The 27,623-nt window shown below is 44.7% G+C and overlaps 1 protein-coding gene across 2 annotated transcripts in view; it reads right to left on the minus strand.

Moving 5' to 3' along the window:
• LOC146796126 (uncharacterized) overlaps positions 1 to 24,980 on the minus strand; it is a 162,468-nt gene extending 137,488 nt beyond the window's left edge. Inside the window, exon 1 of one of the 2 annotated variants that reach the window (XM_085628502.1) lies at positions 24,675 to 24,980. The gene's annotated coding sequence lies outside the window, so the exon portion shown is untranslated. The remainder of the gene's footprint in view (positions 1 to 24,674) is intronic. The other variant, XM_085628503.1, reaches the window with a different exon arrangement.
• Between the last annotated feature and the right edge of the window lie 2,643 nt (positions 24,981 to 27,623).

A 27,623-nucleotide genomic window follows, 5' to 3' on the forward strand; every position in this document is an offset into this window, starting at 1 on the left:
CTAATGTCAGTTTATAGGCCAATGTCAGCTTATAGCCCAACAAAGCAAAAATGAGCTAAGGAAGCGCTCTGCTTCCAGTTCAGGAGTGGTGCCCACATGTAAATAAAAACGTAAAGAACCCAAACCTTGTCCTAGCATTTACTGTTGAGCCGTATATAAAGCAAATATTAATTATCATACGTGTGCCATGAAAATTTGTGAATCATACGTGGCATATCCCACCCCCCTTATTGATCACTCTGCATTGTGACCTCATCCTTAACACGTACGTGTATTTTTTTTCTTTGCCTGTATACGAGGCTTCAGGCAAATAAGGTATTTTTGTGTGGCCAGCCGTCGCCCGCGCATATGTGACAATTGCTATGTGTGCTGTGCCGACAGGCCAAACATTGGATGTGCATGATATCAGAGCAGCTGTCCCCTCCATCCATGCCACCATCCAGCCATACGTGTGTAGGGCCTCTTATAATGCTAAAAGGTTGGGGTTGGGGGTGAGTGCGGGTGGGAGTGCCTCTTATGCGTTTGGCAATGTTGTCCACCTTTCATCATTCCAACATCCAGTTGAACGATAACGTCACTAATTATTTTCAACATGACACAACGACACCTTTGGCAACAGCAAGCACCCTATAAAACACACGTTACTCACATCCACAAATGCGTGCGTGTGTAAATGAAGCAGGGAAATATTAAACAATTCTAAGCAACGTATAAACTGGCTTTTCTTTACATAAACGTCAGCGCAGCAATCTCTATTAGCATTTTTCAACGAAAGAGGGCGTTTCTAGTTTGCTAAGGGTGCTAAAGGGCCAGACAGCATCGATAGATGCACAACACTGGCCCTATGCAAATGTGGGCTTTTCAGAGCTATATATTATAAATCGCAGCCCGTCCTCGAGGCAATGCCCCTCTGTGGTGTAGTCTGGGATGCAGAATAAATAGCAGACTTGCTGCTGATTCCGCATTTCTCAAGTTGAGTCGTACTACAAGTGCTGCAGCCCTGCAACTGACACCGCAAGTGCGTTCCCTTCAAATATGCGGTGTAGGCTTGGCTGGCAGTGCGGTGATGGTGCATTTGAAGGTGGACAAAGGTGGAGCTGCGCCTGACAGTGTGAGCAGCTTGCAAGGCAGCGCATGAAGGTGGTGGGGGGACGTTTCCGCTTCAGGGAGAGCGAGAGCGAGCTGGTAGGAGACCAAATAACCGGTGTGAAGGGAATACAAACCAGTAAGAGAGTTTTGAGGCCTGAGCCCCTGGCAGCTCTGGGTGGTTGATCTGCTAACACTGAATGGCTCAAGCTCAGTGTTAACTCACTGTTACATCTCAAACCCTCCGTTGTTACGGCTCCCGCGATGTGAAATCCGCGTTGCAAACGTCCCCGAAGTAAATGTCCACGCGATGTTAAACCGGGCTATGTAAAGACTCCCGCGATGTAAAAGCCGCGTTGCGATGGCAGCGCGTGAAGAAGGAGTCGTAATGGGTGTTTCCCGGAAGAGGTAGACAGGAGCACATAGCATGACAGAGCAACATGGAGACCGGGGGAAAGAGGGGCGCATGGGGGAGAAGAAGCACAAGACTAGTCAAAGTAACATGGAACAAGCATTGGCATAGCCAATAGGTCTCGCCTTTGGGACCTTATAAGTATTTAGTTATGCAGCACAATATCTTTGCTGCAACAACATCAACTGTTGCATGGCTAAACACTTATAATGTCCCAAAGGCGAGACCTATTGGCTATGCCGATGCTTGTTTTCATAGCACTTGAGATCTGGGTGATCTGGGAGGCCACAATAGGAGCAGTTATGTTTAAATTTAGGAGGTACCCCATGACTATGTACAGGTTTCTTTGTTATACACCCAGCAAGCTCCTTTTTTGTCACCCCCTCACAGAGATGCATGAAAGCACTGATTTCCCACACTTCATCCTTTCTTAATATCATACACCTCAGCCAGGCATTCACGTCTGACTGGTCTCAGAACAATTTAGAATTAGATGTGTTTTTTAACCAAGAAAACGTCATAATCCTTCCAGCAATGCCCTCCAAGCACATCATAGGCACTGACAATCTTATTTTGATAATTGGGTATTTGAGGACCCGACAATAGTAATTTCTTAAGTTCAATGGGCTGGAAAATGGTAATCTCCTCTACTCAATTAATGTTTCTACAACCTTTGGATTACGCTGCTTGGGAGTAAATTACAATCTTTTCAGTCAGAAAATTAAATATATCGATAAACACTCATTGTAGAATCTTTTCCTTTACCTCTTCTGGCAAATTCATCCCCACTTGATCTATTGGGGAAGGACCAAATCTACTGTCAGGATTGTTGCGGCCTTATACCCACCTCGCTTTGCATTGTCCTTATCTGTTAGCTTTCCCTGTTTTGTAGTTGTGGACAACAGAGCTGGCAACTAATGGCCAGATGAATAAAAACTATTTTGAGGTCACAAATGGGCAGATTCCCAGAATCAGCCCATTTCCTAATTGCGATTTAGTAAGAATCGCAAATAGGAAATCGCAATTCCTACTTTTTAACATCTGGCAGTGACTTTCTTGCAGTAGTGAGGTCGTATGCTCTTCCGTCTGGATCAGTCCTCCCCTGAAGCCTTACACTCGTTTAGTTTCATAAGCAAGGGAGAAGCTGTGCAAATACTGGAGACCAAATTACTATCATTGAGTTGTCACGGCCGGAATCCTTCACCAAGACTGACTCCCTCCATTACCTGAGCGATGTCCTTCCAGTGGCTTTCCTCTTCACTAGTTTTGGCCATATGATTTAAGAAACGGGTTAACTAAACATGGCTAGACCTGAGGACCTCCCGAGAACTTACCAAGTTTAAGCAGGTCACAACTATCAACAGAACAACAAAATCTCAGCTGCCTGAAAGCATAAATGGAGATGCAGCGGTGATGCCGATGGAGGAGAAAGTTCAAGTGCAGCGATGCACCACCAGGAATACCTCTGAAACAATTGTGTGGCAAAAAATCATGCGAATATTAAATATCAAATCCTCCATCACCAAATCACTTCCCACCTATCGCTTGCATTACAGGCAATTAAATAAAGCATTTAATATTCATGGTGTTAAAATTGAATGAATGAACTTAGAAATCCGCGTCTGCCCCCTGTCCTGGCTGCCACCTGCCTTGCCTGGGGTTTGCCATACTAGAAACAGAATAAACTATCACAAAATCTCTGCCCTGAAGGGCAGGCCTGCCTGCCACAATCTCACCTTGCTAATGAAAAAACAGGTCACACAATGAGAGGACACAGAACTAGACCATCAGGTCCCTGGCTGCCCAAAAGCCCTTCTCAAACTTTGTTGGTGACTTCAAGCCGTTGGAGGCCTCTCCTGCCAAACCAGCACACCAGGAGGCTGAGGTAGAAGGGATGCAGGCAGCCATGGCACCCCTTCGAGAGAAAGCATGAATATGCAGGTGTGGCGCGCCCTGGCTAGGAGGTGCTTGAGGGTCAGTCGGACCAAGTGGTCTCTTGTCCCTCAGCCTGCACATTTCAACCCATCGCTAAGCCTGCCCCGCAGCCACCTCTGGCCCACACTGCCCTCATACCTGTAGCTCCTGCAGAAGCACACTTTTACTGAGTCCCTACCCACACCCCATTTGGAATACCACCGGCAACCATTGCCGGGAGGCCTCACCCGCCACCAGGCCAGCTCCAAATGATGAACACCCCCCACACATTGGGGGTCTCCTCTGTGTGTTTGCTTTATATTTCTGAGTACGAATTTTATTTAAAAAATTAGAATGAAGTCACCGTTAGACAAATAACTTCAGTTTCAACACATATGAATATTTTAGAAGACGATGCATAAGACATGACCTGCAGGCACTTGGATATCCTCAACTGGAGTATTAGTAACGCGTGTTACTCACAGTGATAAGCACCTAAAGGATGCGGTGGGGGTGTTTATTTAAATTATCATTGTTGTAACTTATATTAAGTTGCTGTCATTGTCGTACTACACGCTCTATGTATAAATGTTATTGCTAGTATTGTTAGTAGAAGTGGCAACATTAGTATTACTTTTATTACAGCAATTATTAATACTATTGTTACTAATTTGTGCTGCAACTTCTGTTAATATTAATAATTCCAATTTCAATCTAAAAAGCACAGAAATCATACATGTTGATAAAGGTGAGAAATAAAATCTGGATTTAAATAAACACAACGGGGTCGGCATGACTCAAGCCATGGGGAATGTTATACTAGAAATTAGGACATTTGTGTTTTACATAAGGCAAGAGGAGCTCGCGCGCATTTGAATGTTGATTCCAGGGATACATCTGAACCCTTGGAAAAGTGTTCACTGACTATATATCAGTTTACTACGATTTAATGTATTCCACTTTTTAGTTTTTCACGAAGACGCGTGGGAATCCAAAAATAGTAATTTTTTGGACAACTTTCATTTTTAAATGCTCAATCCCGTTTTGCTACATTTTGCAATAACAAAAGTAATATAAATTACAGGCTGGGCGTTTTTGTAAAATATTATCTATACTATAACTGAGTAAATCTCTTAATTTTGATTCAACAACGTATTACGCTTTATTCTTTCTTTCAGTAAATATAAACGCTACATTTGGCTTTCTGATTTACTTTTCTACAAATAAAAAATAAAACATGTTTTGAAAATATAATAATATGAGAATAATGTTAGCTCTACAACCGTTTTAAGCCCCCAATTTAAGACCAAGTAGAGCCCAGAAACGTGTCTTTTAATTATCCACATCGAGCCTGCAGAACAGCTGCATTAATTAACTGTAATGGATAGAATGTTCAATGTGTAGCGTATTGTTTTCTGGTGTACAGTATCTAATTTCCTCAGATTTTGGGAGAGGGCTGGCAGCAGAGAGCTGAACGTGAAAGCCTAGCGCCCTCCCTTTTACAAATGTATAAAAATAATGCGCTAGAAAGTGATGAAATGAGGCCACTCTTGATGTTTGTTAAAAAGAGCGCTAAAAGCATTTTAATGCAAAAAGAAAAAAAAAATCTATGCATTGGGCAGGGAGGGCCAGAGACCTTTCATTAACCTTTTAGACCCCCCTCTGCCATTTCCTCCGCGAAGGGGTGGAATCAAACGGACGTTTGAAAGGTTTGCGGCACCTTGGCGAGAGGCCGTTAATGGCTTCATTCGCACTTCAGCGAGCCCCCTGAGCAGCCCGTGATCTGCGGCAGGTTTTGAGGAGGCTCTTTGTCGCCGACCTGTGTGAAGTTCCGCACGGCTCTGAGGGGGCTGGAAACTTTACACGTCAGGAGAACTTGCGAGCAACAGCTGGGACGCATCTGTAACGGTGCGCGTGGCAGCTGGGACGCATCTGTAACGGTGCGCGCGGCGAGGCCTGGCTCTGAGTGGGCTCACTCAGCCCGATGCCCTGGGACGGCTCAGCTCACAGAAGGTGTGGGCCACGCTGGCAAGGGGGGAGGGGGTCTTCAGACTATAGCACACAACACCACAGCAAGGCAGCCTTCAATTGGAAGCTGCCCTGCTCTTGTTCATAACGCCACCCTCTTCTGGAAGCACACAAAATGCTAGTTTTTAAATAAATATAAAAAGCAGCAGTATTATTAACATTCTCTTTCTTTCGAATTCCGGGGCCTCTTCCTCCAGCGCATTTGACATATTGCTTTTTTCTCCCTTACCCTCATAAAATACACTTCTCATAATAATCACACTGCGCGTTATTTCGCTCTTCTGCCTTTTATACGCACTGTCTGTAACAGGTATCATTAGCAGGGCTTTAAGTGGGCCGGGTCTCACCGGTGCTGAGCACCGGCAGTTATTTTAAGGGAGCCTCGAAACGGGTCTCTATCGGGCTCTGTTTTGTGCCCTGGCACAAGCAGTCCGTTTTTTTCCCCGGACTGCAGTGACAGCAGGCACATCATGTCCGCGTGGTGAGCATTGTAGGGGGAAGGGAAATACTTTAAAGAGAGCCATTTTCTCTCCGGACTTCCCTTCTCTTTTTGAAACTCAGGGGCAGCAACATCGTCGTGGTGTCACCAGGGCTTTAAGTGGAAGTTTTTTAAATATTATATACAAGCCATAGTTGCTGCTTATTTATCTTATGCAACGAGCAACCATTGACAAAGCCAATAGTCCTGACTTGTAGGTATGATGTGACTTGTTGTATCATATATCTGGACAGAATGACAGGAACAGCAAAATACAAGTCGGGCAGCACACTGCGCTAAACACAGATTTTTAGCTTACATGTTTTTAAGCCACGCCCTTAATTACATTGACCACGCCCGTTTGAGAGACCCGCTATCCCACTTACAGCCCTGGTCATTAGTAACCATTTTAACGGTACTCAGAGAAGGATGAAAGGCGGAGTCAGACTTGCTAGTGTTGAAACTCGTTACTTACAGATCTTCGGTCTTTATCTCACCTGACTGTTCCGCTGGTGTGCTTTGCGCCATTGCAACTCACCAAGTGCATTTAACGATTTCTTTTTATTCCGCAAAACAAAGTCCTCGCAGGACTAGCAGATAATGCGCCTGGGCGATGCTGTGCACATAACGCAGACCTAGAGGTGGTGCCCTGATGTGAATATCCATGTTTATAATGTCAGGGAACCACTCAAAAGCACAGATAATTTTTACATTCTGGCCGACATGCTTGATTTCAGGTGAATCAATTCAATATGGAACACGATCTGAAGCAAAACACTTGAGCAACCAGGCTATTAGTTAGGAACACCCAAGAGAGACTTTGCGTAAGGCAGAGTTTGGGCGATTTTTATAAATGAACTTGCTTAGTTGGGTTTAGCATTATTTAAGGATGATGAATTTAATAACTACCCCCAAAAAATGAAAAAAGATGGCCTAGAATAAGGGACTCAGGTTTGGGGGCAGCCGCAATGCTAAAATGTCCCTCTCTTTATTCGTGTAATGCTGAAACATTCATCTCTCTCGATTTTTTTGCATAAAAGCTACAACGGGTGAAAATTCGAAGAAAAACAATGATTGTCTCTCTCCTATCCCGACGTGTTAGGCCTAAAGTAAGTTCATATTCACGTTTCGACTTTGAGATACCCCACACGCAAAATCAAAACCGTAGCTCGGCCCACCATTATACGGCCCTTGGTGTACGTCCACTGTACTGTTTCAACACCTACGTTTACCCGTTAGAAGGAGTGACTTTTGATTTAAACATACATTTAATGAGAGCTTGACATTTGCACACGGGACGAGCTGGTGATGTACTAATTGTGCGGGTTTAAACGGAAGTGCCTAAAAATGTACAGTCCGGCCCGATGATTCCCATTCGCCTTTGGAAAAACGAATGCCTTTATCACCTCCTCGTTTCTGTTTTGCATTCTCTTTCAACCCACCAGCAGCTTTGGTGGCTAGCATCGATGTGTCTCCTCTGATATTTAACAGCCTCTCACCTCAGGATCTGCTGCTAAGGAGCGAATGACAGGTCAACGGTTGGAGATCTGAGGTCGAGCTTGTCGTTTGATTATGTACGGGGCTACGGGTGGTAGGCAGGCAACATCACAAGGCGATTCTCCTCGTTAGCGCTTTTTAAACAAAAGAGCACGCGTGCCTCGTGCGGGGGGGAGGGGGGGCCTGCGCGATTCCCTTGCGGGAGCGAGCGGCAAGGTGCGATAATTGATACCATATGGCGCTGCCGCTCGCTCCCGCAAGGGAATCGCCACACGTGCACACGTTGCCATTGAAGGCAATGGAACGCATGCAAGTTTTTGGGCGAAAAAGGGAACCGATGGCTAAAGGTCTCCTCCTATGTAGCGCATGCGTGCTGCGAAAGCGAGACCTAAAAAGGGGAGGGGGACACCGAACCGCATAGCGTGACACAGCTACTCGGAGATGGGATGCGGGGACAGAGAAGCACACGAAGGGGACAGCTGGAAAACACATACTCTTGTAGAGTGCTTAACTAACAAGCATTGGCAAAGCCAATTGGTCTCATCTATGGGGAAGCAACTTAATTTGCTAAACAGATAAAGGTGTACAAAGGATGGGAAGCCACGAGAAGGTAAAAATGAAGGTCCTTATAGTGGCTGACCTGAAAGCAATAAGAAACATGGATGGGGTGGGCGGGGAAGAAGCAAAGCAACGGATGAGGGGGGGATGCAGACAGGGGGGTGGAAAGGAAAGAAGCCGCAATGACGGGACAGGAGTGGGAGGATAAGAACCCACAAGGATGACTGTGGGAGTGGAAGAAGCAACACAAAGAGGTGATAGGGGAAGTAACAAAACAGACTGGGATGGGAGGGGAAGAAGTCATAAGCACTGGGTGGGTGTGGAAGAAGCAACACGGACAGGGCGAATGGGAAAGAAGGAATAGTACCTCAACCACAGCATTAGCAGCAAAAGGACCCTAACTAAGATGAAGCAATCAGTCCCTGGTCCGTACTCCAGCTGGAGGAAGAGGACCTGAAGCCGGTTAGTGCTGCCCAATTCAAAGACAACAAATGAGAGTGTTAATGAAGCCCACAAATGGTAAGCAATGGGGGCCCTAGCGTTCAACAATGACGTTGTAGGGAGTGGGCAGTGAGACATCCAACTATATTCCCTACAGCAGGGAAAGATGCTCAGACTACATAATTTAGGGACAATAAATGACTATAGGTGCAAGCCTGCCCTGTCTTGGGCTGGCTTTTATTTGATTATCATATTATAGGCTGTTTGATCTTTTGAAGAGAGTACTATATACATCACTGTCAGAATGTTCTGTCCTTTACATTCTGCTGATCTGGTTTGAATTCAGGTGCACCATTCAACCCATGATGCATTACTGGGTGACAGCTGGAGAGAGCAGCGGCTGAATTGTAATCCTTGTGAGCCTTTTCCATTATTTGACATAAACGCCTGCTCATCTTTTAATTGCTGTTTGCTGTATTCCGGCGTTAAGCTGGTATCAGCAAGACAATAGTGTGTTTTAAAATGCCTGCATAGTAACAAAAAAAAGATACTGGCACAGATAGTGGCACATTGTGTCACGAAAAGGCAAACTATGTGGCATAATGCAGTCAAACATGTTGCCTTATTTTAGCATCCAATGGTCCATAATTCCAGTGGTTTCAGCCGTAAACTAATTCTCTCAGCCTTCCGTTGATACCTTAAGGGCACATCCACATGTGAATTTCATGTCCATTCTAAACAGTTTTGCTCCGAACACCAAGCCTCAATATTATTTTGCTTTTACTGGTATTAATTTCTGGGCTGAAAACAGTAAATGATTGCATCAAGGTACACAAGCCATGGACAGGTTGCAGAATGGGACAACGAGGGCCCAACAGGGTCTACAATGCTGTGTCCGTTCTATAAAAGAACTGGTCTACAGTGTATTTCTAGGTTCCCTATTCTCACCACATCACCGGATATGATGCAGGTACCCAACAGAACCCATTACATCCTGCTTTAAAAAAAAAAAAAAAATAGAAATTTTTGAAACCTCCACATACATCTACAGGATTAAGTCCTATAAAACAAAAGCACATTTGCGGTTATTGGAAACAAAAGGTTCAGTCCGCACAGCGTAGATCTTTTTATGTCCAATGCCAAATTCGCCCAAACTAAGTTTCATGAGTAATTTCCCACCCTACAAAACACCCAGATATTACAAAATTACTTGATTCTTCTTTTGTGACTCAAGTGATCTATGGGTCCAGCATGCTCAACACTGTAGGGTACCACCCGGCCACTATGATACAATGTATCGCACCACACGGCCCAAGTACCGGGCGCAGTCAGAGGGCATAAATAAAGGGTGAGGTGATTGCTTGTGGTCAATCCACGATACCCCTAGCAGTCCTCTGCAGCCTTTGGTACTGTTAACGGTGCAATATTGTTGAACCAGGTTGCTGCAGCTGGTCTCAGAGACACTGACTTGGGTTGGTTCAGATCCTTTTTAGAGGACCGCAAGCAATCAGTATGGCTCTCACCCTACAAGTTCAACACTGTAAATATGAATTGTGAAGTTCCGCAAGGTCCCTCTCTTTCCACGATTCTCTTCAATGTTTATATATGCCCACTCATTTCCAGACTTCATCAGATGGGGATTAAAATATATAACTATGCTGATGATATGCAGCTAATTTGTACCATTGAAGAGTCACCTAAATCAGAGGAATTTGTTAGGAACTCAATGCTGTTCATCAAGAATTGGATGAACAGCAACCAATTGAAATAAAATTTGGAAAAAAACGAAATCATCCCCAAAAACAAATTTCTGTATTGGACTCCCGCACACTGGCCTTTGGAGTTAGGTGTGGCTCCTCACCCTAAGCCTGTGATCAAGAGTCTGGGCATATAAATAGATGCGGACCTCTCAATGAGTTCGCAGATTGGCTCGGTCACATCGGCTTGCTTTGTCCAACTTCGGAAATTGCAAAAGATTAGAATATTTTTCAGCAGTGAAGCTAGCATCCAAATCATTATCGCCTTGATACTTTCCAAAATTGACTATGGGAACGTCATATAACTCGGCCTCTTGCAAAATCAGAAGCATCGTTTGCAGATGATTCAGAATCAAGTAGCCAGAATCATTAGCCAACAAGATAGACGGTGCCATATTAGACCGCTGCTGAAAGAGCTCCACTGGCTGCCGGTGGAGCAGTGATCTCCGTTTAAAACTGGATGTATCCTATTCAAAGACATACATGGTCTGGGTCCCTAATTCATATCTTCGAGAGTCCTCAAATACTCCGCTCAGCGCACCTTAAGATCCATGCATATGAATCTTTTGGTAGTACCGAGATTCAGACGCAAACGCACTGGAGGGTCGCAGTTTCCTGTACTGGGCCCAAAACTATGGAACTCTGCCGACTACCCTGAGAGTTGAAGAAGACTATCTGCGTTTCAGAAAACTGCTAAAGACTTGGCTTCTTACTCTAGCTCATAATTAGACTGTTTCCGGTGTCGATCTCTCCTACTCAAACCTTAGCACCAAGAGACCTGCTGGTGTACATGCGCTTTAGAAATTCACAATTAACATAACATACCATAACATAACAAACAGGGGGGTGGTGGGACAGGACCATCGAGATGGGTGGCCAGGAGGGGGAAGAAATAGTACCTGAATCACAGTACAAGCGCCGGAGAGATACAAATAAAGAAGAATCAATATGCGCCAGAGAAGAAACAGGAAGTGATGTCTGGCCTGTGCTGTCCAATTAGGAGGCAGCAAAGAAGGGTGACACTTAAGCCAAACTAATATTAAGCAAAAGGCGTTCTCCAACCCCTTTTTGTAAACAACAGAGGCTTGCAGGCAAGATCACATGCGATAGTGCATGCCGCTCATGTAGACTCGACCCTGAAAAAGAAAAAAAGTAGCGCCAGAAAACAAGCAGTGTAAGTACATAGTAATGTATCTGTGCTCTAGCGGAGGGACAAACTCATAAGGGGGGGGGGGGGGGGGAAAGTAAAGCTCACACAATCCCTTGACAATGCGGTAAACCAATGGTAAAAAATGGGCAGTCTCTAAGCCCACTGTAAGCTAACAAAATGTCTCTCAACACACAGAGTATTTGCTGTCTTAGGTGAGACATAAAAATTGGGAGACTAGGTGAAGCTCGCAGGAGGCAGTGGAAGTAAAGAAATAACTATATTGAAGGGAGCAAATAGGGGCTTCAAAGTGCAATGAGGGCATGTTTCAGAAGGAGGAACGCTGGGCACAATGTTTAGTAGAGAGAGAGAGAGAAGGAACGTTAGTTATGTGGTAGCTTCGAAAGCATGCACTGCTAATTGATAGATCCATCAGTATGAGCACAGGAAAGAGACATTGTACAGGGAGTCTTGCTATAACAGAGACATCTGCCATGCCACTGATAGTAATCAGGACTTAGCAGCGACTTAGAAGTCAGGATGGCAGTGGAGCCGTACCAGGTTTGAAGTTCTCCTTCTAGTGCAGTGATACAATGCCCGTAGCCAAGACTTTCACGAGACCAGATTGTCCACATTTTATCATGAGACATACGTTTTCCTCCCCTTCATTCCCACCAACAAACACCTGCACCCTACACGCCACCCACTTCTAAATCACCACCTATTTTACACTACATCACCTTACACCTATACCACACACGCTCCCCCCACACAGCCAACTGCACCACCAGCTACTCATGCAAACTCTAAATCTTACCCAAACTATATTACCGGTCAGCTACTCTTCAAATAATTTCAGCATTAGACAAAATTATATTTGGTTTGTTAGAATATATAGTACAATGTAGCAGAGAACACAATGCATTATCTTATTCCACAGCATACAACAACCACTACGGCTGACCTAAACCTCCACATACACATGCACCAACACATTCAACCACTACCACTACCTGCTCCTCTAACACATGCAACATATATGACCTAAAGTACTATAAGCCCATATCAATGGAAGATGTATGCTAATCAAACATAACCTATGTCCTACACTGTCCATACCCCACTCCTCATTGCCTATACAAACTGCACATCCCAAATTCTCACTTACATCTACCCATCTTATATTCCACCCCAATACATACACTTTACACTCCTTCCTATACCACACACTTGTCACCTACACATATCTACTCTGGAAACCACATTCTACATCTGCTATAGCAGCCTACACCACCCAGCAGAAGGAGGGTACTTATTTTCTTAACAAATACTAAGGACCTGGGCATGCCACAGGAAACACACTCCTTAATTGAGATATTTTGACAGGGGATTCATTTATCCACCACTTATATGACACTCTGGACGGATAAACTGTTGTTTCCACTGGTGTTGAGAGAAAAACAGGATGAATGCTTGGGAGAAATAACTGGCACAAAAGACTACAGGATGTGCACATATTAAAACAGTCTATAGTAATACACAATCAATTTAAATTGACCAACTTTAATATCCTTACTTAACGCCTGTATTTTTCCATAAATGTGTCTCAGCAGATCGATAAAAAAGTGTCTGGAGTGTGGGGTGAAAGAAGATACTCACATCTTAGCTGGACTTGCATGGAAATGAACAGACACCACGTTTTGAGATTCTGCAGAAGTATCATAATGACTTATACCACCTACTAAGTAATATGGCTCCATTTATAAACTGGCCTGTATTTGGTGCACAGATACTAGGGAAGGGGGTTGGCGGTGAGCTAGAATCTACTTTACTAGCCAATATGTACCCACCAATTTCCATCCACTCCAACATTTTTGCCAAAACGGGGAATACCTGCTTCAACCTAGAGTTAAAGTCTCCCCCTTGCGTTGTATGCTTCCCTCAGACATTTGAGGGTGAGGCAATGCTGCTGCCCACAGCCCCTTCAGTAAAGTAACAGGCATGATGTCTCCAGACCCAGAATTATCGGGTCCAGAGTTTTCTATTTAGATACTTGTAATTGTGCCCTTGTGTTATATGACCTGGAATCATTGCTCTGGGTAAAATACCCAAAATCATGAAGATGACTTAAGTAGGAGTAAACCATAAACCAAAACAATTCCGGTTTCTCAACAAAAAAAACTAAATTATATGTGCACACTTAAAACTGATAGAATGCAATTGTATAATGCAATGCTTTAAGATCTTTATCACACTTTTCCCAGACTCACTTGTGTTTTACAACAAAAGTGTTAAGTAGTGTTGCAGTGTTCACCATATCACTTTTTAATAGTCTAAAGAATCACACTACTAACAATGGTAGTGCATTACAAAATATCAAGATAGAAAGACCAATTCAGCTGCACCTCAGGTTGCATAGGCTGCCTCCTTGCCATTCTTTCCACTATAGTTGGAGGTCTAGTTAGCTTTCACTTAGAGTATAACAACCCATTCGATTAGGAGCTACCCTCTTACCAAGTTACGATTCTTAAAAAAGCCCAAAAGTAGTGTTACACATCTCACCAATGTGTGGGGCTAAACACAAAACATTATCCATAACCACAGAAGTCTCCACTGGATGCCGGTAAAAGACAAAAACACCTTGAAATTCCTTGATAGCTCATCATTCATCCACCTACAGCACAAAATTAAAAGATACAATCCTTTGAGGCCACTATGTTTGACTGACCTCGGCCTCCTCACAATCCCCTACATCAACTACAAACTCCGAAGTAGCAGAAGTCTTATTTTCTGAATCTCTCCTGTGGTACCAATTTCCTCTATATGTACGGAAATATAACAGCCTTTTTACATTCATAAAACTATTCTAAAATTTCCTATTCTAAACTTCTCTAATCCCAATACTCTACACCGCCTTCCGCTTCTCTCTCACTTTGGTGCCTAGATGTAATTCAGTTGTGCCAGTGAACTGTGCAACTATATAAGAAAATATTAGTTGTATAAATCTTGCTTCGCATTAACTGTTGAGGAAATCTTGCCCTCTTGCTTAAGAAGATGCCAGATAGTTCGGGCTTGAACTGCCATGCACAGTATTGTCATCAGTGATGTCATTTCAGATGTTGCAGTGAGGTTATCAATAATGTCATAGAACATGTCATGACTAAAGTGATATGTGAGGCCATAAGCAGTGACTGGGGAGGGCGTGAGCATTAGTTTAGTTTAGGGTGCGAATTATAGTTACTTGAGCTAACTATAACTGGTGAATTTGAGTGTTCTCTCTAATTTAAAAAGGTAGGTTTTAACTGACATTTTTCACATAACTATAATGTCCCTTTAACCTTTGTTTTTCTCAGTGAATTTCTACGTATTTTTTGTACTAAAGAAATATTGAATTACCATACGTAATGCAAACTCCACACCATGCAGAGGCATTGGCTGCCCGTACCATGGGGGAGGCCGCAGGGCCTGGCATCAAAAAGACCGTGTGAAGTTGGGCATAGGGCCTTATCACACCCCCACGCCTTGCATTGCCTTCAGCTGTGCCCGGCATGGGGTTGCAGTGGACTATGTGATGATACAATTTTAAAGGATGTAATTTTAATTAAGGCAGAACTACTGACTTTTTCCAAGGATCAGAACATCAAAATGTAACAAGGGAGGCTATTGGCGTCATGAAGGGCTCTACATACATAAACACATTGAAAAAGGTGACCGTGCCGAAACGCCTCTGTCAAGTATAATTATATGCGTTGTGGAAATACATTTGAATTCAATTTATATCCAGAGTGCACTCCATTTTCTTGTGTGGCCAGGATTGAACAGCAAAAACTTTACGATATATATATATCATACCTATTTTCTTTATCAAAAATTCACTAGCAAGTATAATTAAATGGGCATTATATAAAATCACCCATTCCAATGTTTGATAAAAGTGATTATGATGTTTTTACTAAAGCTTTTCTTAAAAAAATGTCTGAGTCTTTCTTTCTAGGCCACGAAGAAAAACCATAGAAACAACTACAATGGACACTTGTACTCCAGCTCAGGGACATACAGCTCCTGCTTGGTGTAGTTTTAACAAATATGGTAAGCTCTCCTGAGGTAATTATTTTAATGACCCAAGAGACATCCTGTGTTTTTTTTTATGTTGCTGTGGGGCTGCCACACTCCCTGCAGCCTCCCACAACATAAAACAAAATGCTTAGTGGTGACTCTGCCTCTTTGAGGGGCACCACCAAGCACCAAAAATATAATTAAATAGCCCTCTCATTACTGGGTGGACCTCGTAAGGAGCAGAGAATACTAACAGAGCAGCTTCTGCCGCTCATTTATTATTCTTTTTATTTATTTTATATACAGACAAAACTTTTGTGAGTTCCCACCCAGAACACCCACCCATTTTGTCAATGTTGGGGATGCATCAGGAGCCCCCCCCACACCAAGGGCCCCAAGACCACTGCAGTCTCCCCAGTCATGTCAGTGGAGGATGCCAGCCTTAAAAAAAATTTAAAAAAAAAAAAAAAAAGTTTTAGGTTGGTGCCCCGGGGCCCACATACCTTTTTACATTCTTTAGGTCCACAGAGGGAGCACAAGTGCCCCCACAGCCCCTGCTCGTGGGGGCCTTAATAGAGGGTTCCACAGTAACCACCCACCTATCCATAATCCTTAAGTAGGTGTGGTCCTCCACAGGGGAGCCCTAAGGCCCGTACTGGTTCCCCAGTCATCATCCACTTTGATGCTGGCAGGAACTGGCACCATTCTCCTTTGCTCCCACCCGGGTGAGAGCAGCTGTTTTCACTAGTCCCGCCTGGCGGGTGCCAAAGATGTGTTGTGTTTTCTGCTCAGAAGAGTGTAGGCAGGGACACTGTTTACATCTGGCCCTGGGGGATGGGATTCTTGGGGCAATCTGCAGCACAGGGAAGGGGCAGCTGTGCAACCACCCCCATAAGGTCTACGGGGGCAGGGAATCGCTACCCTGTCCCCTTATATTCTTTTTTTTTTTTTTTTTTTTTTTTAAATACAGGTTTTTTAGGACAAGGGACGAAGTCTCAGAGTCCTGTAATGGCTGCTGCAATAATTGTTTGTGTGGTGGCCATTCAATCAGAGCTCACTCCCGTTGGAGCAGGATGGTCGAAGGAAAAAAATCCCCTGCGTACAATCAAATCAAATTTTTTTTTTTGATGTTGCATGATGCAGGCCTCTCAAGAGCCTTGTGAACCAAACCGTCCAGACATACAAACTTTGAATCCTTAATTTCCTCAAAAACTACTACATAGATTTACACCAAATCACAAAAAGTACGCTTTCTGAATCAAGATCTAGCTTTCTGCCAAATTGGGTGTAAATCCGCTCAGTTGTAGCTTTGTGTCTTAATTTTCCTATTGAAAAATGAATTGGGAAAACACGTTTCAGAGGAGTGCAGTGGCGAGTCACAGACTGGAGTGGCCGGTCATGTGGTGGAGTGGCATGGAGTGTCAAAGTGGAGTGCTGTGCCGTAGAGTGGAGCGAAGTGTCGTAGATTGGAGCGAAATGGAACGGCACATTGCAAAGTGCAATACAGTAGTGTACAGGGAGGGATATAGAGTACAGTTGAGTGGAGTGACATACCAAAAAGTGGAATGGAGTGGTGTGTCATAGAGTCGGGTGTCTTACAGTGTGTTAGAGTGTAGGGGTGTAAAGTGGAAGTGGCACAGAGTAGTCTGGCGTAGAGTGGAGCAGCACCCCCGCATTACTATATAAACGTGCCCGCTTCCTAGACCAACATCTAGCTTTCTACCAAACGTGGTGTAATTCCGTTCTGCAGTTCGGGCTGTAGTCATGTTAAAAAAATTAAAAATCCCCAGAGACATAGCATGGCGGTCACCATTACGTAGTTATAGTTAAGACCAACGTTTTGATGGGAATAGCATTTTTTATTTTGCCAATAACCTGAAGAATCTCCAGGAAATTTTCACAAAACTTCCCCATTTTGCTTCAGCTGCTGTGCTGAAAGTTTCGGGAGATCCGTCAAGCGGGGGCCTCACGGCCCCCTTTCCAAAAAATAGGGGGAAAAAAAGCTGTCAACTCGCGGGAGTCCCAGTCCCTTTCTCCAACACTCTGCAAATGCACCTGATGGTGTGATGATGGTTGAAGGATTAAGGCCCCTTGGCTGCTGATGGTCCTTAGGGGCCGGCAAGACCTCTGGTTACCTCCAGTAAGCCCCACACAGAGTGGGACTGCTGAGAGGTGGTCGGAGGCCACGCACTCTTTCTCCACCACTCTGCTAACACACCTCTCTGAGCACTGCTGGTGGGGACGGATGAGGTCTCCTTGCCTCCTCAGAGCCTCAGGACTAAAGTGGACTTCTTCCCCCAGGCAACAGTGCTCCAGGACGCATATTTGCAAGTGGTGGAGAAAGGGTGCATGGCCTCTGACCACCTCTCAGCAACCCAGCTGTGTGATTGTTTTCAGTCCAGGGAGGACCTGGCCTGGCAGTTCGGACTGGACTGTTCCCATGGGGAGCAGGATCAAGACTGATTTCCATATGGCTAGGTTTAAACTGGAATGGGACGGAAGCAAAAAAAAAAAAAATATGGATTTCAGCCCAGATCGCTGTACTGGGGCGAATGTTTGACATTGTTCCCCATTCTGTCAATAAATTGTTCTTTTTACTCTAAAAATCAGACAACTTCTGGAGTACGAGGACATTCTGTCAAGAAGAGCGGGATGCTGTAGGAGGGGAACAGACACTCTGCTTGTTGCTGGCCTGCTGCTTGCTACTTCTGTCCTGGGAGTGAAATGACTGGAATTTGCTTTCTACATTCTGCTTTCAAGGTTCTCCAGGGCTTGTGTTTGCTTGCCTCCTGTTCAGAAGTCTCAGGGTCATCAAATACATCATCTGGACCCCCTGAACTCCTCTGCTGGGAGTTCTAACCTGCAAAGTGGTAGCAAATTCAGTTCTGGGCCCTTGGAGGTGGTTTGGGTGTTAAAGATCCAAGTGATTATATGATGTGTGAATGGGTATGTAATGGTTGTGTGGGTGTGTGAGTGCTTGTATGGGCGAATGAGTGGCTGTGTTGAGAGGTTGTATGGGTGAGTGAGTGGGTGTCTGAGTGGCTGTATAGGTAAATAAGTGAGTGTGCGAGTACCTGTATGGGTGAGTGTGTGGGTCTGTGAGTGGCTGCATGGGTAAGTGAGTGGTTGCATGAGTAGCTTTATGGGTGAGTGAGTGGTTGTGCAAGCGCCTGTATGAGTCAGTGACTGGGTGCCTAAGTGGCTCTATGGATGAGTGAGTGGTTGTATGAGAGGTTGTATAGGAGTGCAAGTGTGTGCGTCTGTGCTTCTGTGGATGATGTCATCAGTGATGTCACTGACCATGTCATGAGGGACGTAATATGCGAGGTGATAAGCAGTGCAATGCAGGGGCATAAGTTATTGTTAGCTCAAGTAACTACAACTGCTGAATATCACTGGTTCGGTACGAGTGAAATGTGAGCCTAACTATTACGTCTCTGAACCTTTGTTTTTTTCAGTGAATATAGATTTCATTACCGTGGAGTGGCATGTCAGACTGGCATATCGGTGAGAGACTTCCAGTGGAGGTGGGTAGAGTGTCATATCCTAGAGTAGAGTCACGTGTCGTTGTAGAGTAAAGTCGCGTGTCGTAGAGTGACCTGGAATATTGTACAGTGGAGAGGCGTGTCATCGAGTGTGTTTTGTCATATTTTTTTTTTCTCCAGCTATTCTGATTTTGGTATAGTGTATCATTTCAGTGTGGCCTACACAATTTGGCTGCCTTTTTATATTGTAAGGACTTTGATAAGCCACTATTAGCGTGTTTTGGTATTGCTATTTACAGCAGTATACAGCAAAATTACCTTGGTATACTGAGGACTAATATATCACTAACTTTTTGTCCATTATTACAAAAAACAAACTACTGCACCAATTTCGATCAAATAAGCAAAAGGACTTTCCACACCATAATCTATACTCCTGCCAAATTTCATAAAAATCAGTTGAGTTATGCCGCTATGTCTGTCTAAAAAGTATATGCAAAATGAATTGGTGAAAAAACATGATTTGGGACCCCACTTTCTTCTTTGCATAAAGTGTAGTGGCATGGAGTGGTGTGGAGTGCCGCGGAGAGGAGTGTCGTAGAGTGGAATGGCACAGAGTGGTGTAGAATGATAGAATGGAGTAGGGTAGAATGGAGTACAGTGGCAAAGAGTAGGCTGGAGTAGAGTAGAGTGGAGTAGAGTACAATATAATAGAGTGATGTAGAGTGACAGAGTGGCATTGTGTGGAGTGCTATAGAGTGAAGCGGAGTGGAACAGACTAACGTGATGCAGAGTGGCGTAGAATAGAGAGGCAAAGTCGGCTGGAGTGGAGTACAACGGCATAGAGTAGACTGTAGTGGCATAAAATATAGTGGCATAGAGTGAGGCGGTGTGGAGTAGATTGCCGCAGAGTGGAGTGGAAAAGACTGAAATAGAATGGCATGGCATACAGTGAAGAGAAGAATAGAGTGGCATAGAGGGTGTTTGGATAAAATATTGTTTTACAGATCGTCGGGCAGCTCCGTCAGCCCCAAACTAATCCTGGTGTTAATCCTACCTTTGTTATCCCATTGATCGACCATGAAGGGGGCTAGATGTTCCCTAGCACATAACGGCTGCAGCGGAAGGACGAAAAAGAGGAAGAGTACCTTGTGAGGAGTGTCCAAGGTCAGCAGAGCCGAGAGCAATTCCAGCAACCCAAGATGTTGGCGGGGTGCAGACATTGAGCGACCAGCATGGAAAGCCACGGCCTGAATACTCACGGCGGGGGCTTGCTCCAGGACTGTTGAGGCTGGATGGTGGAGTGACAGGGGTCTGCGGGCTGTCCCTGAAAACATGGGCCCCAGTCATTCATCACAGCGGCAGAGAGAAAAGAAAGAGGACACTAACACAGGGGGAACACTCAGGGAAGAAGGCCATGTGGCCATAAATTAAGACCTCAACGACTGGTGACTTTTCCAAAAAGCCCCCTGCGGGGTCCCCTTCTCCAACCCTGATTTTGCAACATACAGAGGGGGCTGGAAGCAGGCCATGGCCAAGGGATCATGACCAGCAATCCCCCCGAGCAGCGAGAGAAATACGCGAACCAGAGTCCATAAGGCAGCAGAACATTGAGAAGAGGGAAGAGTGCCTTCACCCAAAGGCGAAGCCAGCATAGACCCCCGGGACAATAACCCACCGCAAGACACAGAGTCCAGAAAGGGACCTGGCCACTTTTCAAACCAATGACGAAAGACAAAGACCCTTAACCGACAAAGCAGGGGAAGATGGATCGCTACGCGAAAGCAATACCTGCAACTTTGGGAGCAGAAGGAGATGACACACCAGGACCGGACAATACAGCAATACAACAGGCGATCCAGGCCTCCAGAGAGGCTCTGGAGGGAAAGATGGCAGAGGTGTCCTCGGACCACCAGACTCATGGTGGGGCAGCGGTGACGGTCTTGTGACTGCCACATTACGACCCTAGTGGCCCTGCCGACCTGGGACCGCCGACTCTGCCAGGGAACTGCCATTCCCTGTCGGTGACGCAGCGGTCAAGAGGCATCAATATGCTTGGAGGGACCGCCGTGGTCCCGTCAAGTATATTCAGACTTTCCTCACCCCCACTGATATAATGAAGGTCTACAGGGCCCCCTAGTGCCTCATGTCATGTGGATGCACCCAGGGGGGCACAACATGTGCTCCCCTGTGTGCATGTACCTCCAGTTCCAGCATGGCATGGACTTTAGAGTAGAGTGGCTCGGATAGAGCGCAGTGGTGTAGAGTGGCATAGAGTGGAGTGATGTAGAGTGGCATTGAGTAGTACAGTTTGGGTGTAAGTAACTAAAGCATCAAGAAAGACAGCAGATAGGATGGAAGCAACATCAATAGGAAGCCATGTACCTTTGTTAAAAGTAGGAAAGCACACTGCATGTCCAAAATGTTGCAAAACAACATGGAAGAACACATGTACTTGGTCCCTGTCCAGAAAGGATCTAACACGAAAAAGAAAGGGAAACCTACAGGAGCTAAGCAATCAAAAGAATTCAAATGAGAATGAAAATGAAAACAACTAATGGTATGCTGTGGGCAAGCTGTAAGCCCACTGAACTGTAAACAGTAAGTCTTGCAGCACAACGCATACGCTGTGTAGGCAAGACCTGAAATAACTTGTGCGTATCCATACCTTGTTAACTAGATCACTATCATCACCTCACTGAAATGCCTCTCAAGTGTTGATTTCTAACAAGGCAGGGCAAAATTACACATCAATGTATTAAAGCTCTTCTGATGTAATGTACCTAAGATTATAGGACAAGTGTCCTTATGTTATCACTCCACAAAGGTTACTGTGGTAAGCTGTGTCATACAAACTTTATCAGGCCATAGTGAGCTGAATCTCACCTATTTTGTACCCAACTAAAACAGACTCCAACTAATAAGGGAAAGTAAACATGGAGAACCTCTAAATATGTGTGAAGATCTTCTATGTTGTGGTCCCCTGGGTGTTGGTGTTGAGCTCAATGATTACTTTTTCAAATGTATAGGTTTTTATTGGCATTTTGTATCAGCAAGTCCATATAATATCACAGGTCAGCATAATGACAGAATGGAGTAGCATACAGAATCTCTGCCCACCCAGAACCCCACATTCCAGTCCCAGTAAAGTATAGTGAACCAACAGACAGATCAGATTTTGGAAACGGGCCCATACCCGCCCCCTCAGCCCAAGTATTGGTGATCCTTGAACCCCCCTCCATTCATTGGCCCAACCTAACACCCTGCTTAGTTCAAGGAGGACGAGTGTCCGGGGGGGGTTTAACAGCTCAGCAAGCATCCTAGCCCACGCCCGCAAATCATCCACAAGTTTGTCATCCCTATGGGTATTTCGCATAGGATATTCCTTCGCATTTGCTCATTCAGCCATATCCTTCTTCCACTCAGCAAACGTGGGGGCTCTCGGGACAACCATCATACGGCAAACTGTTGTTTGGCCAGTGTGAGCTTCAACATCAAGAACTTCCTACTTAATTTATTTTTCGACTGTACCTGTCCTAGGGGGCATTGCTCTATATCCCTCGAAGTGGCCTATCCAGTGGCCCACACAGAGAGCCCACGACCTCGTGCCAATATCCAACTATGTCTTCCAGCTCCATACAATATGGATGAAGTCTGCGTCCATATGATTGCACCTGGGCCCGAAAGGAGGATCGCATTGGGTAGACAGCGTGCAAGGTTTTGGGGATTAATACACCTGGTGTATTATATTAAATTGAATCAATTTAAGGCAGACATTAGATGACACCGTCCTGACCCCCTGATGTCCTGAGTCCAGCTCCCCTGCCTCCTCATAGGCCCCAAATTCCGTACTTTGTCTTTCTGAGACCCTGCACATCTCCAGGCTCCTGATTACAGAAGGAGGGGATTGAGGGATGATCCCGCCGCAGAGTGCTGTTTCAAAACACAGCTCTCTGTAGCTGGATGTCTGTATTGCACATGTCTGAGGGGTATAGGTCAACTACGGTCTTCTAACAAAAACACAATTCATTTTATCTAACAGACATACTGCGCAAGCCTCAGGTAGCACAGTGTATATATCTGCTAAAATGTGGCTGTCAGGGCACTTTCAGTGCATCCCAGAGGCCAATGAGAATCCACACAGAGCTGCAGAGACAGGATCCACAGCTCTGTCCCAGCTTCTCATATGTTAGTGGTTCCAGTCCTATCAAGAAACTGAACAAGCATTGGCATAGCCAATAGATCTCGCCTTTGGGACCGTATAAGTGTTTAGCCATTCAACAGTTGCATTACTAAACACTTATAAGGTCCCAAAAGCGAGACCTATTGGCTATGCCAAGTGGCCGTGAAAGTGAAAGTGATTGCGATCAAACATCAAAGCGGCTGTGCGACCGCGAAAGTGAAAGTAATCGGGGTAAAAGCAGCGCGCACGCCCATGCACTGTAGCTCTAGGCTGGCCTGGTAGCACTTTTTGGAGCCCTCTAAATAAGTCTTGCCAGACCAGCGCAACTGTAGCTCTAGGCTGGCCTGGTAGCACTTTTTGGAGCCCTCTCAATAATTCTCGCCAGACCAGCGCATGCGCTGGGTCAGGCGAGACCTAAAAAGGGATGGTGGGTCTTTTTTCTTTTTAAATATGCCCTTGCTGCTCTCATCTGGAATCAAGGTTTGCTGATTCTAATGTCCAGCAACAGATTGCTGCTCTGCTGCTGCCATGGAGCCTACAAGCTGCTAGCAAAAGCAGCAAGTTAAGTTGCAATAACATGTTACTCTGTTTATGTATGCATTTATATGTTTGTGAGTGATTGAAAATGAATGGGATTGAGTGAGAGTGCGCATGAGTGTGTTGCAAGAGTCAATCAGAGTAAAAGTGAGTGAGAATCTAAGTTTGAGTGTATAAGAATAAGTCAGTGAGTATAAGGAAGTAAGTGGAGTGCATTAGGAGTGAGTGATTGGATATTGTGAGAGGCAGTGAAAGAGAGTCCAGGGTGTAGCTATCTATGCTGCAGCAGGTGCAGTTGCACCAGGGCACTCCGTGAGTGAGAAAGGGTGAGTGTGTTTAATTGTTTCTAAGTGAAAAAGAGAACAGACGAGTATGAGTACATTTTATGTGTGCAACAATAAGTGGAAGTGAGTAAATGAGAATAAGTAAGCGAGATAATGCGAGTTACAGTGAGTGAGGGAGAGAGAGTAAATGTGAGGGAGGCAAATTTTGAAAAAATGGGGTGAGCGCCGGGCAGGTATTACGCCTCACAACTTTCAAAAATCACCAGCCACCACTGATGCTGGGACCGACTGTTGACTGAAGGGGCGCTGCAGGGGTGGACACATAGGTCAGAAGCTGTCATATTTACTTCAGTGCAATACGCTGATCAACGAAGGAGCGGATATTTTGACAGTAGTCACAGGGACACTCTCCTATCTAGTGGCTAACTAAAATCAGTCTTTTAAGTGTGCGTTGACTGACTGATCTCCCGTGACCTTTTTGAGGAATGGCCGCCTGAGTTATTAAAATATTTTTCTTTCCTATGTTTTCTGTTACTCCTAACAATACATTTACCCACCGCAGTTCAATTAGGAGGGGTATAGGACTGTTTCTTTCTTAACTATGATTATATAGCGTCCCTTGGATCTGATGTTTAAAGACTTAAACCAGTTTATAAACGCTCCTGACGTAGCATAACTGGGTGCGAGTCTCCTGGCCACATGACTGACAATCATTATTGCTCTCTTTGAGGGAGATTCTTGTAGTATGTATGCTTCGCACCCTTTAAAACAATCACTTGGTGGGGGGCGTGCATGCTCGAACAGCACTTACCGAATCCAAGCTGCTCTTGCTCAACTCTGGCGCTTCAGATACGGATGGGCAAACACTAACTGCGGCGAATACCGAAGGCGACCTCCCTGTCACTACGGCCAGCGAACGCATGGTATCTGCAACTACTAGAGCAAAACAGGCTGCATTTCCGTCTAACAGTCAGTGAAGCCGCAGAAATAAACCACGGTGAAGGAGGGGCCTGCTGGGGGAGGAGACTTGAGTGGATAGGGCCGCGACTAATTGGTATTATATGGAGGATCGTAGATCCCCTGCAGGATTCGGAGATGTGCCCTATTGGCCAGCTCCAACGGCTCTTCTGTGGCTACGCCCCCTCAAGCAGCGAGACCCTCAGCTCTGCCTCGGCGTGGGCAGACAGAAGCAGCAGACCCCCGAGCAAACTATTTGTTTATCTTGGCATCATCAATGATCATGGTCAATTGACTACAAGAATGTGGTCCGTCGGCTTAAGCTGCCGCCTTTGGTGCAGGAAACAAGGGTTCGGGCCTCGAGATCGCGTCCACTAGGCAAATCACTTAATCTACCCGTGACTGAATATGTAATGTAAATACGATGCTCAAGTACAGCGCTCCAATACCTTCGGGTCGAGTTCGCGCTATATAAAAGATGCCCCAAAAAATGTAAACCTCGTGGGAAATGAAAGAAGCGTTTGCAATGCATTAGGTCTCGCATTTCCGTGATTTTGACCTTTTTGGCATTGTAAATGACAATGCCTTTTATATACGTGTTTAAAAAACCTGCAATAATAATAGGCATTGTCATTTACAATACCAATAGGTCAAAGTTTCGAAAATGCGAGACCTATTGCATTGCAAATGCTTGATATGTGTATCAGTGGCAAAGAAAGCAGGCACCCGTGTTATTGTGAAAGCTGGTGTTCATGTTTGTAATCCTTAAGCAGGCGCCATGCTGTAAACGCAATGCGCCGTGCCCATGGGCAGAACAGAGATGGGCTTGGAGCCACAGGCGCCATTAGTGAATTTGTGTTAATTTCTGCAGCTGCGCATAACAAAAGAATTAAGCGGATGCCATTTTCGAACTGAAGGTGCCTCGCGCGCGCACATCCTAAAAGCCTTGAAGGGTAAGTCATGTCTGTAGCAGGACAAAAATAATTGAAGAAAATAATGGTCACGGACTAAATAAACATTCCGTGTAACCACACAAGTAAAAAGTCCAGTCCCTATGAGAGGTTACAAGTGCAGACAAGGCGTTACTAAGGAGGGACTAACAAGTCTATTAACGAATCAGAAGCAACCATTTAGAAAGGACAGCAACAAGACCCAATTGAATAGATGGGCGGAGAGTGGGCGGAGCTTTAAGGCCATACTCGACTACAGCATGCCTCACAGGGCAGCGCAAGCACTGCCCAGGCTCGACCTAAAAAAGCCTCACACACTGACCCATCATACCAGTCCATTGAGCACTGCCTGATTGCCTAATAGGCTAGTATGACCCTGTGCACAGTGAATACTCGAGTCAAAAAATAATTTTGCGAGTCATGGCTTTGGCTTCTTCATGACTCCACCCTGGGAGCTTGACTGATGCCCTTTAACTCCTGTCCTGTGTGTATCAGGAACTCTGCAAAGTGACTCATTATATGGAGGCAGAGTCTACTCATAATGAGATTACAATAAATTGGGGGTGTAAGCACGTGGTTTATTGAGCACCCTCCTCTTTTGCATGATTCCTTCTTGTAAATATTACAAGTACAGATGGGCCGCAAACTGTTTTTAATTCTAGAGTGTTCTTATCAGTCGAAAAGGGTCATTCCTAAAAATGTTCATCAACCACTGGCAGATCATGTATTGGTCGCTTTTCATTGTGCGGTTCTAGATGTACTTTGAGAGTATTATGTTGGCTTATTCCAGGCGAGCGAGCTGAAGATTTATTGTAGTCTTACAGAGAACAAGATGCAATGAGTGTTTGCTTCCTGAAAATTTTGAACAGAATTGTATACTGGAGTAGTCACTGTATCAGTGTATTACTTACGTGATGTGTATTACTTTCTTGTAAAATATTATTGCTCATTTTGACAACAAAATGTACTTTTTAAAATGACATTACTCTGAGCTCTTGTTTGGAATCTGAAGATGAGCAGCTGGGGTTGGGGGGTCAAAAGTTTTTCGGGAGAAGAAAGACTTGTGAATTATTTTGTTGGGGTGTGTGTAAAATGATCACAATCAATAATATTGGCAGGCACTTATATGGACTCCAGAATATCAACTAGCAACATTACATCAAGGTAAACATTCATAGGAAAGTATTGATTTGATACTCTTATCTCTACATCTACTTAGCTGGACGATAGCAACTACTAAGCTTCTTATATTAATTTGCACCTACGTAAACTCCACAATAGTGACTACTTACAGTAGTCGATATTATAGAGCTGAATTAAGTGCAGATTGATATAAAAAGCTCAGGGCTTGATTTAGAGTCTGGCGGATGGCTACTCCATTGAAACGTAATGCATATTCCATTCACTCCATATCAAGATATACTGCACTTATGATAAGCCATCCATTACCCTCTAAATCAGGTCCTTAGTGTTTTTTTGTAGAACGCCATCGAAAACTGGTAAAATAAACATTAGAAAGCTCAAGTTCAGAAACAACCGCTGGAATTCCCTCTACTCTATGGATAATATGTAGAGATAATTCCAAGGGTGGATTCTCCTCCAGCTTGAACACTTGCTCCAGGTTTAGAGGATTTTCCATTAGTGCCCAACTTCAAGTCATACCTTTGGCCCGTTTACGAGCCTTTGCCAAACAGAGGTCATCAGAATTTTGTGAAACGTATCGAAGAAAATGGCATAGAAAAAAAGCAAAATGTGGGTTTTGGTGCAATAAATATCACACCTCCAAGAAATGCCTAATCCTAGTGCAGAAACATATCATTACAGACATACTGCAACCAGCAAATACCTTGCTC

Source organism: Triturus cristatus, chromosome 10 (assembly GCF_964204655.1).
Source record: "Triturus cristatus chromosome 10, aTriCri1.1, whole genome shotgun sequence".
Classification (NCBI taxonomy): Eukaryota; Metazoa; Chordata; class Amphibia; order Caudata; family Salamandridae; genus Triturus; species Triturus cristatus.